Source organism: Ostrinia nubilalis, chromosome 1 (genome assembly GCF_963855985.1).
Source record: "Ostrinia nubilalis chromosome 1, ilOstNubi1.1, whole genome shotgun sequence".
NCBI classification, from domain to species: Eukaryota; Metazoa; Arthropoda; class Insecta; order Lepidoptera; family Crambidae; genus Ostrinia; species Ostrinia nubilalis.
The window spans coordinates 8,577,314-8,593,605 of NC_087088.1; the positions used below are offsets into that span (position 1 = coordinate 8,577,314).

A 16,292-nucleotide genomic window follows, 5' to 3' on the forward strand; every position below is an offset into this window, starting at 1 on the left:
GTTCCAAAAGGGCACGCTAGCTATCTTTTGGGAATCGCCGTTTATCGAGCTAGAGAGCGTCCTAAATAATTATTTCCCACAAATAATACTTTGTAATAATATAACTTGGTTGGGTGTACAGAATGCGTAGTTTCAGTCTTCGGGATACGTTTTTACATCCTGTATAAATACCTTACCTATTTTGATTATTTATAAAACTAACATTTACCTGCGGTGAGGTCGAACCTTATTTAATTACGTACAAAATTAATATTACGTATTTAATTATAATAGATCTACACCCACGATCTGTGTGTAAACGTTATCTCGTTACGACACACTGCACAATGCAAAACAACCGCTTTGAAAAAAGATCCAACAGTTTACATACTGCTTGCATTTTTAAGCTGGAAAACAGGAATTTGTAGCGCCCCAGTTCCAAACAAGCTATTGGCTGACTTTGCAGTGTAGTGGAAATTAAATCTGGTCCTCTGTAATAAAGGAATAAGACCTCCTTTTGTTTCGCTGGAAATATTTCACAAGAACAGCTTACTTTACGAAATTAAAAATTAAAATTGATTACTTAGCCTAGTAACGAGTAGGCAGTAGGTACCTAGATTCGGAAGTTGGCGGCAAGCCAAAGATTATTGTGAAGTACAGAAACGTGTTTAGTTGCATTAAATATTTTTGGTGTAAAAAAGACTGGTGAAATGAAATCTTAGCTTTAGTAGAGCAACAAAATAATTTACATTTATTGTGTAAGGATTCAAGATTAAATAAAATAAAGTTTGCAGAGTTTTTTTTACAATCTTATTATAAGTAATTGATTTCTTCTAGATATTGTTTTAAAGTATCAAATTACATTTACAAATCAGAAGTTATACATTATAACAGTCTCATAAAGTAAGTAGATTTTTATTCGATAAATATAACTAACTAAATCATTTTTTTTAAAGTCCTCAGTCTTCTTTTCTCGAAGGTTCTGGGTCTTTAATCATTCAGGCTTTACAGTCGATTGTATCAAGTTCAAAAAACCTCTGTACATGATTCGAATCCTGGAATGGACGTGTCAAGGGTTAGATTGTTTACCGACAAAGTCAGCTCCGAAGCACATGTATTTAATTTATAGAATTGATGTCAGTCATCATTAGGATCCTGTTACATACGACACCAAACAAATAGGTGTTCATTTAATAATGATTGAATGTCCATAAAATGACTTAACCACCACCAAGTTCGCTGTCTAACATTTGACTCTACGCTACGTTGTTAAAGTTGATTTTAGATTGGGGTTTTTTGGAAAATTTGATACGGTAAATACAAGTCTAAGGGAGCAGGGTATTAACGCTGGCTTATGGCACTGTATTAATTTTGAACCGTAGTAACTTAGGCGGTGACAGAACTAAGACACCAACACATAATTCACTTGGTAACGCAAATGAAACTGCGCTTAATTTACTGTGATAATTTAGCGAATTCCTTTAGTCCACAGCGCTGCGGTGGGACCCGCCGTGGCTGGGCTCATAGTCATACTATTGCTATTGATCTTTATGTCCACACGTATGAATCAGCTATGACTAATGACACCTTTACGTTGTTTAGATAACTTGCACCTTTGAAAAAAATATTTTTATTAGCTGTGGGTTATAAAAGACAAACTGAAATATCGACCTAGACTAGAAATAGGTAAAAAAAAGTCTTTCTATTTAACATTCTGATTTTTTTTATCTTCTACCTACAGCGTACTATAATATCAATAGGGATTGTATGTAATGCATACAAATGGCATGCTTGTCTTGATGATTGTTTTAATATTTCAAAACGTTAGGTAGGTAAACATTATTACAACATTATTTATACCAAAATAAAAATGCAAATTGAACACGCCAACAGAAACATATTTTCACCCAACCCATTCTCATTCCAACTTCTAAAGTAGTTTCGATTTTATAATACACTAAACAAAAATGGGCAACAGCACGTGAAATTGCTGGCAAAAAGAGAGAAGAAAATCGTACGGCGCAGCAACACGGGCCGACTCGGTTCGCGAACTACATTACAGTTTACATAAAAACATCGTGTTGAACGACAACGGGGCATCAACTTTCCCAGCGAAGACATAAGCGAAATTGAATTACACATATTGAAAAAGAAATGTGTAGCTTCTTGGTAGGCGTGGTTTGGGCTCAAGACTCCTCCTACAGTCGGATTCGCGCATGGAGCGCGAAGTCATCGCTCGCGCGTAGCGTTGAGTTAGCACTGCGCTACAGCCGACTCAGTGCGAAGCGAGCCGTGCATCGGGTCTGTGTTGGCAGCCCTCGCAACTTTCGGAACCACGACTTCGACTCGCGATACAGAACTTTCGTGACTTTGTTACAACAAATATGGAGAAGTAAGAACTGATAATGACACTCGCTGAAGAATTTCACAAGCAAATGGAGTTTTGAGTGAAAAACTTGTTCAGTGTTGTGAGATTGTGGATAGCGGATTTGTTCAGATCGATGCAATTATGACTTTTAGGTGATTTTAAAGTTGGCTCATATGTAGGTAAGTAAGTTTTACGATTACTTCTTGCACACTAAAATATATTTTATACATGTATAGTATATTACATACTTTAAATTATAACTGGTTAAAAAAAGATAAATAGTTGCACAAAGTTATAAGTTTCTTAGCAATCTGGAATTATATTTTCAGTAACTACTGACGACTATAAGGAAAATTTTAAACAAATAAAATATTATACTGTAACAAAATAAATTGAAATTCTGACATCATAAATAATTAAAAAGTTCAAAAAATATTTTAAGCCGAGTCTGTCTAAATTAAAAGATAATCTCATTTCGTTTTCATTTTTCCTTTGTATGAAAACTTTGAAAGAAGCGTAATATAAAACATAATAACCTCCCCGTTAGGAGATAGAAATGCCGTGAAGTAATTTTGTAGTCTTTTATACAGTTGACAGTACAACAGACTGGTCAATTTTGTGTCAAAATAGCATTACATAGTAACACTTAAACTTATTCCTATAAAAAACCTTTCGACTCAAGTTGAAAGGACCTTTCTCGTGGGACTAGTGTACGAGTACAGGTCAATGAAAAATATCAAATGTTTAAAAAAAAAATAATGTGAAACATATGGAAATAATCGTCTCGAACTTAAGTTTGTAAATATTATGTAAATTGAAGCACAGTAAATTACGAATATTATTCGAAAAAACTTAGAAAAAACAGGCATAAAGATACAAGCATACATTGTGGTAAACAGCTGTTGTTCTTGTTACTATAGCAGTTATAAAAGCTCATGACCTTTATAAAGAGTTTTACACTACCATGAATATTTCAATTGCAAATAAAATTATTTCTCTCCTCAATATTAAAATTGAAGGTGACACTGATACAATCCCTTTAGAATGCAATATAAACCTTAAATTTAATATTTATCAAACTCTATTATTATCAAAGAAAACGATGCCACTAGTCCATCAACTTTCTCAATGCTCTTTATTGTACAGAAAATAATCCGATCCTTTCATAATCATAGCGTTCATTTTCCACTGTGTAAAGTTGGACTAAATTACTTCAATTAATGAAGAAGATGAAACTAAAATATTATTTCAATCTACCCTAAACGTCGGGTGGAATAGAATTCGTTTGTTTGTTAATAAATTGAAACCGTTTAGAAATAAGCTTAATAGTGAGTTTAATTTCAGAGTTATTATGAACTGCAATTCAATAGTGTTTGTGAGAAAATAGCAGTTTTCACATTTTACAATGGAACTGTTATTAGTGCTAGTTTATTTCTCACGAAGTTTGTTTCAATATTGACACTCGAGGCAAGTTAAGGAATGAAAATTGTAGATACAGACTATCTGACCCAGTAAAAATTGTTTTGGACCTAGGGTTATGAAAAATAGTTTACGTCCTCTTCTCAGACCTACCTACATGATACTCCTCACAAAATTTCATAAGAATCAACCGTTTCAAAGGAGTTTTGTTACACACACGTGACAGGAATATTTTACACACAATAATATTAATTTATTGTTATAACCTTTTATGTCATAAGATTAGCCTAGAGCTTGAACTGTCAAATAAGTTACTAACATAACTATTAGAGACAGAGAAATACTTAGCTATCTCATCAAAGATTCTTTAAAACACGAAAAAACATTTTCACTATTTATTCATAAATATTGGAAAACATCCTGAAAAGAGAAATATAAATTCAGAAGAACATCAACTCGACTAGAACAAGCTAATTGAATAAGTAAGTTGAGTAGATTAAAGTAACGAATTTATGAATTTACAGTCTGCAAAGTTATGTCTTTGCTAGTTGCTACGAAGTTAACCTACATCTAAATTGGCACTCGGTGTTTCTTAAATTTTTAAATACTGTTGAACTGGACGCTTTCTATAATTTTCTTGAAAATACGAGCATTTCGGTTTCGAGTTAAAAAAAATAAAACTTAGGCTGAGTTGCACCAGCTGACTTTAATGGTAACTAAATATAACATTAACCGGTGTTTTTTGTATGGAGTTTGACAGATTTTTGACGTTTGTCAAAGTTTAAGTAAGATGGTGCAACTCGGCCTTGATAGGCAGGAGATGATTGTATATTTTTTTATTTGCAATAGGTATGTTTCCTGGGTCAAAAAGCAACCGTTTTAATTAGTCCGTCAGTTGACTTCTCAAAAAATACTCTACACGTATTTTTCACTTTTTCAAAGTAATGAAAATTTAAAGAGATAAACCGCGCCAAAGCTCATAAGAAGAGGCCCGTGACGTCAATGAGTGCATAAAAGTGCTGCACTTTGTGACGTGGCGCGAAACTTCAACGCACCATAACTATGTAATTATTTGTGAGATTGACAAATAAAAATATAATATGTGTCCAATATTTTTTGTTATTAAACATGACGGACTAAAAAATTTATTTTTGGGAAACTAGCCTATTCTTCCCTTCATTTGTTTGTATAGTATAGTAAGAACTTTTTAAAATTAAATATCTGCTAATATAGGTAAATATGCGGGAAGAACCTGGATGCGGCATACACCACAGGACCGGTCGTTGTGGAAATCCTTGGGGGCTAGGCCTTTGTTCAGCAGTGGACGTCATATGGCTGAAACGAACGAATGAATGTGAATATAATATGGAAACGTTGAAAAATTTAATCGTTTTTAAAATTAACATAAATTAAAAAATGTTTCTTTGAAATTTTGGAATTTAAGAAATTGTGCTCCATAAAGTAGGTAATCATAGACTGTAGCTTAGGCAATTAGGCAATAAGGCAATAATAAGACCCCAAAATTTCAAAATAAACATATAATAAATTTTAATTGAGGATCTGGTTAACAACTTGTTTACCTAGGTTATCAATTATCTTCTATTATTAAATATTTAATTTTGCTTTCGATCACGTTTACGGCTGAGCATTATTTTTTACTAAAAGTATTAAATTATCAACGTATTATGGAATATAAGAACTAAGTAACATAAATTCGAAATTTATTTGCTGTTTGTTGATTTGTCTGCAACGCTTTGTGCTCAAACCGTCCTGAAAACAATTCAAAGAACTTCAGTAGAAAAAATAGTAAGAACTAACAAAATAATAAGGGGCAGAGAAACCAATCAGGTCTCCTTTCAGGGCCTCTCCAAATCATCAATACGCTGAAATATTTTTATTTAGGCTGAAATTAAGGCTGAATTGCACCACCTATCTTTGACCGTAACTATGACGAATAACCGGTGTTTATTGTATGGCGTTTGACAGTTAGGCTAGGTTGCACCATTTTTTTTTTACGTCGGGAAATGCTTTGCGCATACCCACTGGTCGATGGGGACGGCCAGTTGGTCATGTGGGACTCTCCCCGCCTACCCACTAAAGCCGGGGCCTACCCACTAAAACCCAACGGTTTCCACCAGAGCCCAAAGAAACGGAGCCACGAGTTATTTTCCTAGTTGGACATTGGTCCACAGCTCTGCCTCAGGCTAGAGGCTCGCTCACGAGCGAGTTAGCTGACCGAGCAGTGGCATGGAGCAGATGCCACTGCTCGGTCAGCTCTGCTGATCAGAGAAGTACCGAGAGCGGCCCTCCAAAGAATGGGCCCAGGCAAACGCCCCGCGAGCCCCCACCTGTGGGGGTTTTTAAAGATGTCCCCTGCATCGTGGCCCGGGCAAATGCCACAACGGCCCCGGCCCACTTATTTGTGGGTTACGGGTAGCCCGAATTTAGAGGTGGGCGCCGATATAAAATTGGCCGGCGGCGGCGCGCCGACTTTTTGACCTCGGCGGCGGCGGCGTCGGCGGCGTGACCTTGTTTGACCTTTGATCATTAGGTTTTTTTTTAAATCTGCTTTTTTAGTATCTGTCGTCAAGACTAATTAGGTGATTTGCAGTTGGTTGGGGTTTGAGCCACTAAAGCAGTGGTTTACTTATGGTCGGGTATACTATATTACATGGGTCATACTTAGGCAAGGGAATAAACGAGCAAGAATGATCCTTTTCCATAATTTTAACAATACAAATGTCAGATTAATTGAGCGATAAGAGAATTCGTTAGGCGACTTGCCAGCCTTATGGATTATTTCCAAAGTTAAGAGACTTGCGAGGTTCTTCTCACTCAGTGTGATCAATGTCAAGACCATGGATTTCATGGTGATCAGATCAAATGCAAGTGCTTTACGAGGGTCCATTTTGGCTATTTCTTTAGCCATCTCTCTTAGCGTTAGTTCCTTCGTTTCAGCCGAAAGACGTCCTGCGCCGCTCGCATCCAGGCACTTCCTGCGACCTTTCCCAAATCGTCGGTCCACCTAGTGGGAGGCCTGCCCACGCTACGTCTTCCGGCTCGTGGTCGCCACTCAAAAACGTTACTGCCCCAGCGGCTATCAGCTCTAAGAGATATGTGCCCCGCCCACTGCCACTTGATTTTAGCGATTCTGTGGGCTATGTCAGTCACTTTGTCCTCCTGCGTCTTTCGTCCTCAATTAGCGTAGTAGGAATCAATCTTCTACTTTGAACTTGAGGAGGGTAAGCGGAAACATGGCGGTCAATTCCTCAGATAGTCAAGTACAAAGATATCCAGAAGCAGCATACGAAAAGATGCAAAATGAGCCCTCTCAAATCACAATGGGAAGGTTTGGCAGCACAGCACCCTAGAATGGCGGGAGATTGTGTTGTGTAGAGGCGAGTCCGCGAATTCAACAAGCAGCGCACAACTGAACTCGACGCAAAACGCGATGATGTAAATCCCGTCCATCTGCCGTCATTCACTATAAATCTATAAGTATATTGGCGGCGGGTAATTACTCTCAATGTGTGAGGAGTTTGCCGCGAAGATCGGCTATGTAAGCCATCTTCGGGCGCACCAGCGCCGCTAAGACAGCTAAGTCGAAGTGGTCACCATGACCGAAATCGGTCGGATGAATCGTCATCATCAGTAGGAATCAAAGGCAGGTATAGCTGCAAGTCTCGGATCAAGTCAAATGCTTGATCTTATTTTTTTATTGAATTGTGGATTTTTTGGATTATCCGTGTCAATGGGTTTAAATAAACCGGCAAGGTCTAAGATTTTTCTTGTCAGTTCGCACTCATGTATAACCGGACCTAATAAGTGGTGAACACTTTGAGGGAGGTACTTTGTTACCTTCCAGAGGTTGTGGTTCCCATTTGCATTCCGAGACATATTTGCCAATCTCTGTGTGAGTGATTCGCTTAAAGTATAGTCCAATAGTGTGGGTTATCTGCCAGATGAAGGCGGGGATTTTTTTCTTGACAGCAAGAGGGACCGGCGCCTCTCGCGATCAATTATTTATTAGACGAAGCAGTAACTTGAATAATGTACTTGATTAACTGTTAATATAGTTAGTATTAAGTTATTCAATCAATTTTTAGTATATCAACGGCAGTAAGTTCGCCTTGTGTACCAATTTATATGGCATTAAAGAATAAATATTATAGTTAGTTCTTCTGTTATATGGTTTACTGATGGGTCAAAAATGGGCCCTAACGTAGGCTTTGGCGTGTATGGAGAGCAGCCGAAGCTTAGGCTATCTCAAAGCCTGGGTAAATTTGCCTCTATCTTTTAGAAGTCTACGCCATTATTGAATGTGCGGAAGCTATTCTGCGAAAAAATTATGCCAACCACTTAATTTACATTAACTCAGACAGTCAGGCCGCGCTGATGGCCTTAAACTCCAACTTAATCACCTCAAAGTTGGTAGAAAACTGCATGAGTCGACTGAATACCCTAGGAAAACGTAACAGTAACGCTGAGATGGGTTGCAGGTCACGCGGGAATCGTGGACAATGAAAATGCCGACGAACTGGCCAGAGCGAGAGCGGAGGGAACACAATATGGTCCAGAACCCTTTTGTGGCATTCCCAAAAGTCTCGCTCGAATGACCCTGAATCCTTTAAGGCATGGTCAGACACGCTAGGATTAACTCATTCCAAAGCTCTTATAAAAGCCTATGACCGAAAATGCTCTAAGCAGATCATAGGACTGAGTAGGATCAAAATGCGCATCTTAGTTCGAGCCTTCACTGGACACAGCAGCTTAAACAAGCACTTGTCCACCATGGGACTGTCCGAATCAAGAACGTGCAGGATGTGCCAAGAGGCAGATGAAACGCCACTACACATTCTCACGGACTGCGGACCTTTGATGCGCAAGCAGAGCTTACACCTGGGCAAACACATCCTAAGCCCACAAGATGTAAAACATATCGCCCCCCCCCAAAAGATACTGCAATTCCTAATGGATGCAGGACTCGGAGGCGAACTGTAAGGAAAATAGCGGCGATCACAATAGATCGGTACCGGTCGCAGTGATACTAGGACTTTATTGAACTAGAATAGCCGCTCAACTCAATAAAAAAATAGTTATTCTGCGTTTGAAACACAAATTAGTACAGTATAGGAGAGGAATAAATTTAAAATAGTTTGTACAGTATCAGTATCGGCGCGCCGACAGCTGGTCGTCGGCGGCGGCGGCGTGAAAAAATTCGCGGCGGCGGCGGCGCGCCGGCGTGGCGCCCACCTCTAAGCCCGATAGGCTCACCGAGTTGACGAGACCTGCCATGCTGGTGAGAAGTTAGCCGCCCGCGTGAACAGACCACGCGGACGTTGCCCAGGGTGCACCAAGAGGAGGTCCCTCACCATCGCACCCCAGGGTTGCACCACCTTACTTTAACTTTGACAAACGTCAAAAATCTGTCAAACGCCATATAAAAAAAGTTTTTTTGATCACGGCGAGAATGATAAAACTCCTTTCTGTACTAACAGATCGAAATATACGTGGACAAAGCAACAGACAAAAGCTAGTCTCTAATAAACTCTTGAAATTTTAAGTTCCCCAAAGTCACGTAGCGCCAGAATGGAATTAGATACTCTCCGGGCTGACACGTCACACGCTTGTATTTCCTACATGTAGTTTGTTCCGAACAATATTACTCCAAAAACGGACTGGGTAAAGGAACTGCAGCTTCTATAAATAAGACTATTAGTGATGTATCGAACTGAAGACATTCGAATGTTGTTATTATCGATTGACTATAGAGATTGTATTTTGTTCTTTTGTTAATCTTAGACTGTTTCCTGAGTATTGTGGTAAGAAATCTGGATCGATCAATGGATCAAGAGAGCTCAATTCTTGAACTAATAGATCGTAAAGACTTTATTCTCAACTAGCGGCCGCCCGCGACTTCGTACGCGTAGATCCCGTTTTACCCTCTTCATCTATCTTACGCGGTTTAGATTTTTTCATACAAATGTTGTTTCCCGCTAACTCCCGTTCCCATGGGAATTATTCAATATCCTGTTGTAACTAAGCTTTAAGTTTACTAAGATTCCTGCATGCCAAATATCAAGCGTCTAACTTAAGCGGTTTAGATTTTTCATACAAAAGGATTTTCCCGCTAATTGCCGTTCCCGTGGGAATTTTGCAATATCCTGTTGTACCTAAGCTTTAAGTTTACTAAGATACCTGCATGCCAAATTTCAAGCGTCTGACTTAAGCGGTTTAGATTTTTCATACAAAAGGATTTTCCCGCTAATTCCCGTTCCCGTGGGAATTCCTAAGTATACTATAACCTGCCCAGGAGTACGAAGAATAATTGTACCAAGTTTCGTTAAAATCCGTCGAGTAGTTTTTGTTTTTATAAGGAACATACAGACGGACAGACAGACAGACAGACAGACAAAAAATTTTACTGATTGCATTTTTGGCATCAGTATCGATCACTAATCACCCCCTGATATTATATATTTCATGTATCTGTATGTAATCACATACAATTAAACTTCCAGCAAGAAAGATAATAACTATTACTTCTACTGAACTATGTCAGACTCCTCTTGAACTATGAGATCATAGACGTTAGTCCCAATTAGCTTACGATATAATAAGGCTTGGCTTGATCAAATCAACCATATTAAATCAATCTCCCAGCAAGAAAGATAAAAGTCATTAGTTCCACTTGGTTTCACTGAACTATGTCAGACTTTGATCAGATGAAGAACGAAATGAATTAGGCAAGTAAGCGAAGGTTGCTTTGCTCTATAGTCATTCGAATACTAATCGATTCAAATTACTCACAGAAAAATCGTATCTATAAGTAGGTACGAGCATCGATGCACACGCCTAGACTTTGTGACACTGTTAACTTTCCGGATCTTGTTTGAAAGTCAAATAGCATCGAGCGTTTTGAGAGTCGCACTGTCTCTGTTTTATTTATATCTGTGCTTAGCCTTATCCTGGTTGAACGTGGGTTTACATTTTCTTAACATCTTTTCTTTGCGTAGACAAATAAAAAGTTTCACGACGCCTTTCGCCTTGAATATTTGAAATGTTTGTTCAACTTTGCCATTTCTGGAAATTAGAATAAATATACCTACTAAATTGTGTTCATGTTATAGGCATACTACGAAAGGCATAAACACGTACAACTTTGTTTTCTTATTACCTAATGCTCAATGTATTAGTGACTTTAATAATAAGATTCTCGGTATTATCATATCGGTCTAATCATGAAATCACAAGTTTATGAGCATGGACGTTAAATTGTGAATTTATTAGTGAGGAAGTGTCTGAGAATCGAACCCAGAACCACTGAGGAGGTTACCCATAGTTTCACTTCATCTAAGCTGCATGCATCTAAGGAATCATACGTGCCTTCTATATTTTTACGTATACGCATACCAGAAGATACATTCCAGTTTTCAACTGTCTTTTTGATAATCCAGATGTGTGTCAGTAACATTTCAAATCTTCAAGTTTATTTATTCCTTTTATCTCAACTGATATCGATTATGAAACTTTTCTGAGTCCAGCCCTTTACCTGTATTAATTTTGCTACAACATGTTTCCGCGAAGTTGTCAAAGTTTAAAGACGGATTTACGGAGTGAAGAAACCGCTATTGAAATTTATGATCAGACATTTGCTCCAACATCACATTGTTAGTCTTTAGTGCATATTATCCCTATATTGCCAAGTATTTTTATGTTAAATTCTGCTCACACATATGCGAATGAAGATAATCTTTACGGCCACTCTGTATGTAAAACTGCAGATTAAAAATGTTCCTCATATTGTGGTTCAATGCTTTTTGGGAATAAGCAGATGCAAGATTTTAACATTTTAAACATATACATTCACTAGACACCAAATAACTATTGATTTTGGTGTTGGGCTCAGTTGGACCTCAAGGAAACACAATACTACTCCGTGTGACTATATTATGCATTGTAATGTTCTAAATCACATTTTGCTAATATCATTGCTACGACAGATAAAAACTGACTACGCAACACTTTCGCGAGCTCTGTCTGTGTACACGGTATACGCAGTCGTAATCTACTAACAATAAGCGCTTTTTCCCCGACAGCGAATCAAAAGCACTCATAAAATGAAAATCTTAAGTGCCCCTGAATCCTTTAAACCGCCAAGTCATCCGGTTAAGGAAACACGGCAGTGAGACGGTTAAGAAATTACCCTGGCAATTTCCTATCGTGCCAATCTCAGGGTTGAGGCAGTTTATTAAACTGGATAAAAAACCAGCGGGAGGCGACCTGCATCGGTTAGCATAATTGACGCCATCTCACTGGAGTGGCAATAAAAATAGTTTTAACCCTTGAACGACGCGCCTTTTTAAATCTTATTTTAGTAATAATTATGCGCTTCTGGAGGTAATGAAAATAATTTGACTGATAAAGGTAATAAACGGGGTGAGGAATTTGGTCTTAGGACTTTACCACAGTCATGGCATGACTGACAACCTGAAGAAATATGTGGAAAAAGCGGGTAATCGTGCTTGGTGTCCTTACTTGACTTATTGACTTGCAAATTATCTATGCATATTGGCATGGACTATAAACGCAACAACAAGCGTGTAGATCTTAAAATCGCCTTATTCCTTGCAAAATACGAGTGACTTTAGCAGTGCAATTCAGACACAAAATATTTTATCGAAATTAAAAGAAGTGAAACTCAGCTGGGTATTTGTTGCTACTTAGCGAAAATGACGTTTTCCAAAGAGAAAAAGTTATTTCCATTAATTCATTTGTTTAATGTAACTTAACTAACTTAACATAGAGATATATTTCAAAACTTGTCTTAATACTATCTTGATGAACTTTTGTAACCTTAAACTACGCTGGAACTGAATAAATTTCTATATTACCATACAAAATAAATACAGGAAACCGCCAATATACTTTGAATAGACAAGACTATTTACCTATGCCAAAATACAAGTAACCCAACTAATTACTTTCTTTGTTACTCTTATCATAACATTAAACGAAAGATTTGGAGTAGAGTCAATAGATATTTTTATAAGTTGTTCATTAACTTAAAAGCTCCTTGAAAGCTTAACAAGAAGCTTCGTCAGTTTTACAAAATGCGGGCCAACATAATTTAATATTCTATTCATTTTCTGTATGAATTTCGGTGTACGGAATTTTTTTAAGAGCTTTGATAAAAAGCTGCGCGCTCCTTATTACTTTTTTGCCATATTTGAAGATTATTATTTTCATAACATATCACTTTTCCGTTCTTAGAACCGCATTACGTAGCTTTATTTGAACAATTTTATTGGCTGAAATACTTTTTGAATGTCGTTTAAAGATAATATCTGTTACGATAAGTAGCTATCGGTTTTCTATATTAATACAGCAATCCTATTCCTTCGTCCAAATTCAGGGGACGCAATAAAATATATCAAACTTTTTCAACAAAAACATAGAAGGCGGCCGGAAAACTAGTGAGATATAGTTATTGCATCTTGACCGGCATTTTTCACGACCCTAGACCTAACTTAACACGAGTCGGAAGTGATAAAAACCAATTACACCTTTAAACTTGATGTATGTGATTTTTATTCCGACGCCTTATCTTAATAGTGTGAGAAGTAGAAAGTGGATTCGCGTTCAAGTGAAGGGTTTGTTTCCTTTAGTGATGTAACTACTCAGAATCTAAGTTTAGTTTCTGGACATGAGAATCTAGAATCATCAATCATCATCATCATCTCAGCCATAGGACGTCCACTGCTGAACATGGGCCTCCCCCAATGCTTTCCATGTTGCCCGGATGGTAGCGGCCTGCGTCCAGTGCCTTCCTGCTACCTTTATGATGTCATCGTCCACCTTGTAGGTGGACGTTCCACGCTGCGTTTTCCGGTACGCGGCCTCCACTCCAGAACCTTGCTGCCCCATCGGCCGTCAGTTCTGCGTACTATGTGTCCTGCCCATTGCCACTTCAGCTTGCTAATCCGTCTTCCGTCGAATCTAGAATATAGGACACCTATTTTATGAAAGGTAAAGAAAAAAAAGAAGTAAAGGGGGTTAGGGGGTCGGGAATAAATTGCGTAAAATTTACATAAACTACTTTTTAAATAAATAAACTTTTGTATTAAGCTCACAATCATAGGTCATAACATAATATTTTGTCCACTCCTTTTTTAGTGAGTTCCCGGACGTGTTTTAAATCGGAATCAAAAATCACAACCAAACTGTGGCAAAACTCGAGTACTTTAGAAACTCGAGTAAGACAGTAACCCTTCACTACTTCCTTAGGGTTAATTTAAAGACGAGTGATATCTGCGGACGCATTCATTACCCTACAACGGGTTAGAAGTGTACCATAAATTATGAACCGAATACTTATTCGCTGATTTATATTGAGCTGTAAATTTCCGATTGCGTATGAACCAGCCGCTAGCTCGTGAATAATTCCGAATGTTCAACGTTTATTCTGATGATAACAAAAACAATAGAATAAGCTTAAAAAAAACTGTTGTCGGTTTTGTGAAAAGATTACGGTCTATCTAAAAATTGGGTAATGATAAGATAACGAAAATTATGCTAAATTAAAAAATCAAGGCACCAATCAATACTAAATTAGCTGTATGAGACCTGGACTGATAGTTTTTTTGGACCTACATAATTATACCTATTTTTATAAAACCGGTTCCGCACATCTTGGTGGTAATAATTAACTTTTAAAAAAAATAAAACCGACTTCAAATGCGTGAACACAAAAAAAAAACTAAAAATTAAAAATATTGCGTATAAAAAAGTTCATCTCCAATTTTCCACCCTTGGGGGTGAAATATTTTCTTCAAATTCGCATGAAACCACCCTTTTGATAATACCTATTCAACAAAAAAATAATCGTTCAAATTGATTTATAATCGGCGGAGATATTGCGTATAAAAAAGTTCATCCCCAATTTTCCACCCTTGGGGGTTGTTTTTTCTATTATTAAATTTAAATGGGACCACCCTTGAGGTATTACCTATACGCCGAAAAAAGATTTGTTCAAATCGGTTCATAATTGGCGGAGTTATCGCGTAACAAACATATAAAAAAACAACATACGGGTCGAATTGAGAACCTCCTCCTTTTTTGAAGTCGGTTGAAAAGGACTACATTGCCAACCCCAACTACATTTTTTTTTTGCTGAAAATGTTAGTGTGATGAGTGAGGTACGAGTAGTTAAAGTATTTTTATTCATCAAAAGACGCTCAAAACTGGTTCGATATTTCTTATTATAATCAGTTATCAAGTCACAATAGCTCCACTTAGTTTTAAACACATAGTTCCATTTGTAATTCGTAGCTAGGTGATAATTACAAAAAATAATAATTAATCATAACCTGACGCAATCAAGTTTGTGTTAATGAATGATCATTGTTTCACGTCTGACTTGAAAAAGTTTAAACCTTCACTAAACGTTTCGCGAAAAATGTGAAGTCACGTAAAATCACCAAATTACCGCCAAAGGGCAAACATTTGAGCCCGTGCAATTTAAAATTAAAACATCCACTTGCCTTTATAGTTGACTCGCCGAAAATAAATTTGCAGCGTCAGCCCGCCGGGTGAAAATCAATAGCTGGCCAATATGTGCCTATCATTTTGACATCTAGAGTTTCGTCCGCGGGTTAGGTCGGTCGCACACGAGAGGGCTCGAGTACCTTTTCATGTTATTAAACTAAAGATTATGATTACACAGTGTATCTTTAGTTATGTTTTAGTTTTTTTTTTGTTTCGTCAGCAATAAGCAATAAATAAAGTTCTTTACAGAACTGCAGGAGAATTTTATCAAGAAAAAATTATAGAATTTTAATTAACTGTAATTTTTACATTTTTTTTATTTAAACAGTGGTTAAATATTCATGTGATAGAGTAGGTATTTATTTATAACTCGTAAAATAATGATTCGCGCGTATATTGCCGCCCGGCAATACGGCATGAGAAGGATTTATAAACTAAACGGTCTGTGTTAGGTACTCACCCACCTATTTAGTTAGAACGAAGTTTGATAAAATTAAGATAACACACTGAATATAAATCTAAACTCAAAAATTGATCAATTTTAATTGGTTTAAAATATTGCAATTCAATCAATCAAAGGCTTGAACTCTTGAGTTGGAATTGTGTAAGTTGTGTTCCACATTACGCACCTTACAATAGACTGAAAACGCATTCTATATTCTACACATCCATCATAACGTTCTTGCATACCGTGTACACCGCACCCTACACAAGCAGGGCCTGATATTCGCCTCGTGTTATATGACCGGCCAGTTTTTGCCGTACACCCTATTCATTAGCCGTCGCCGCTGTACATGTCCGTATTAATTACAGGATGCCCCTGACGGACACACGCTGGACACGCGGATTCAGAATCTCTTGTTGCTCGAAAGTTCAAAGCGTGTCCGATGTCTCTAGAGATTTTACTATTTTGGGAATAACTTTTTTTCGGGAATATCCTGGCACATGGTATTCTGTAACGGGGATTCATAAGGCTTAG

At 37.5% G+C, this 16,292-nt stretch overlaps 1 protein-coding gene across 2 annotated transcripts in view; it reads left to right on the top strand.

Moving 5' to 3' along the window:
• The first annotated feature begins 2,239 nt into the window (after positions 1–2,239).
• LOC135075522 (lachesin) overlaps positions 2,240–16,292 on the top strand; it is a 93,930-nt gene continuing 79,877 nt past the window's right edge. For both annotated transcript variants that reach the window (XM_063969949.1, XM_063969956.1), the window contains exon 1: positions 2,240–2,526. The gene's annotated coding sequence lies outside the window, so the exon portion shown is untranslated. The remainder of the gene's footprint in view (positions 2,527–16,292) is intronic.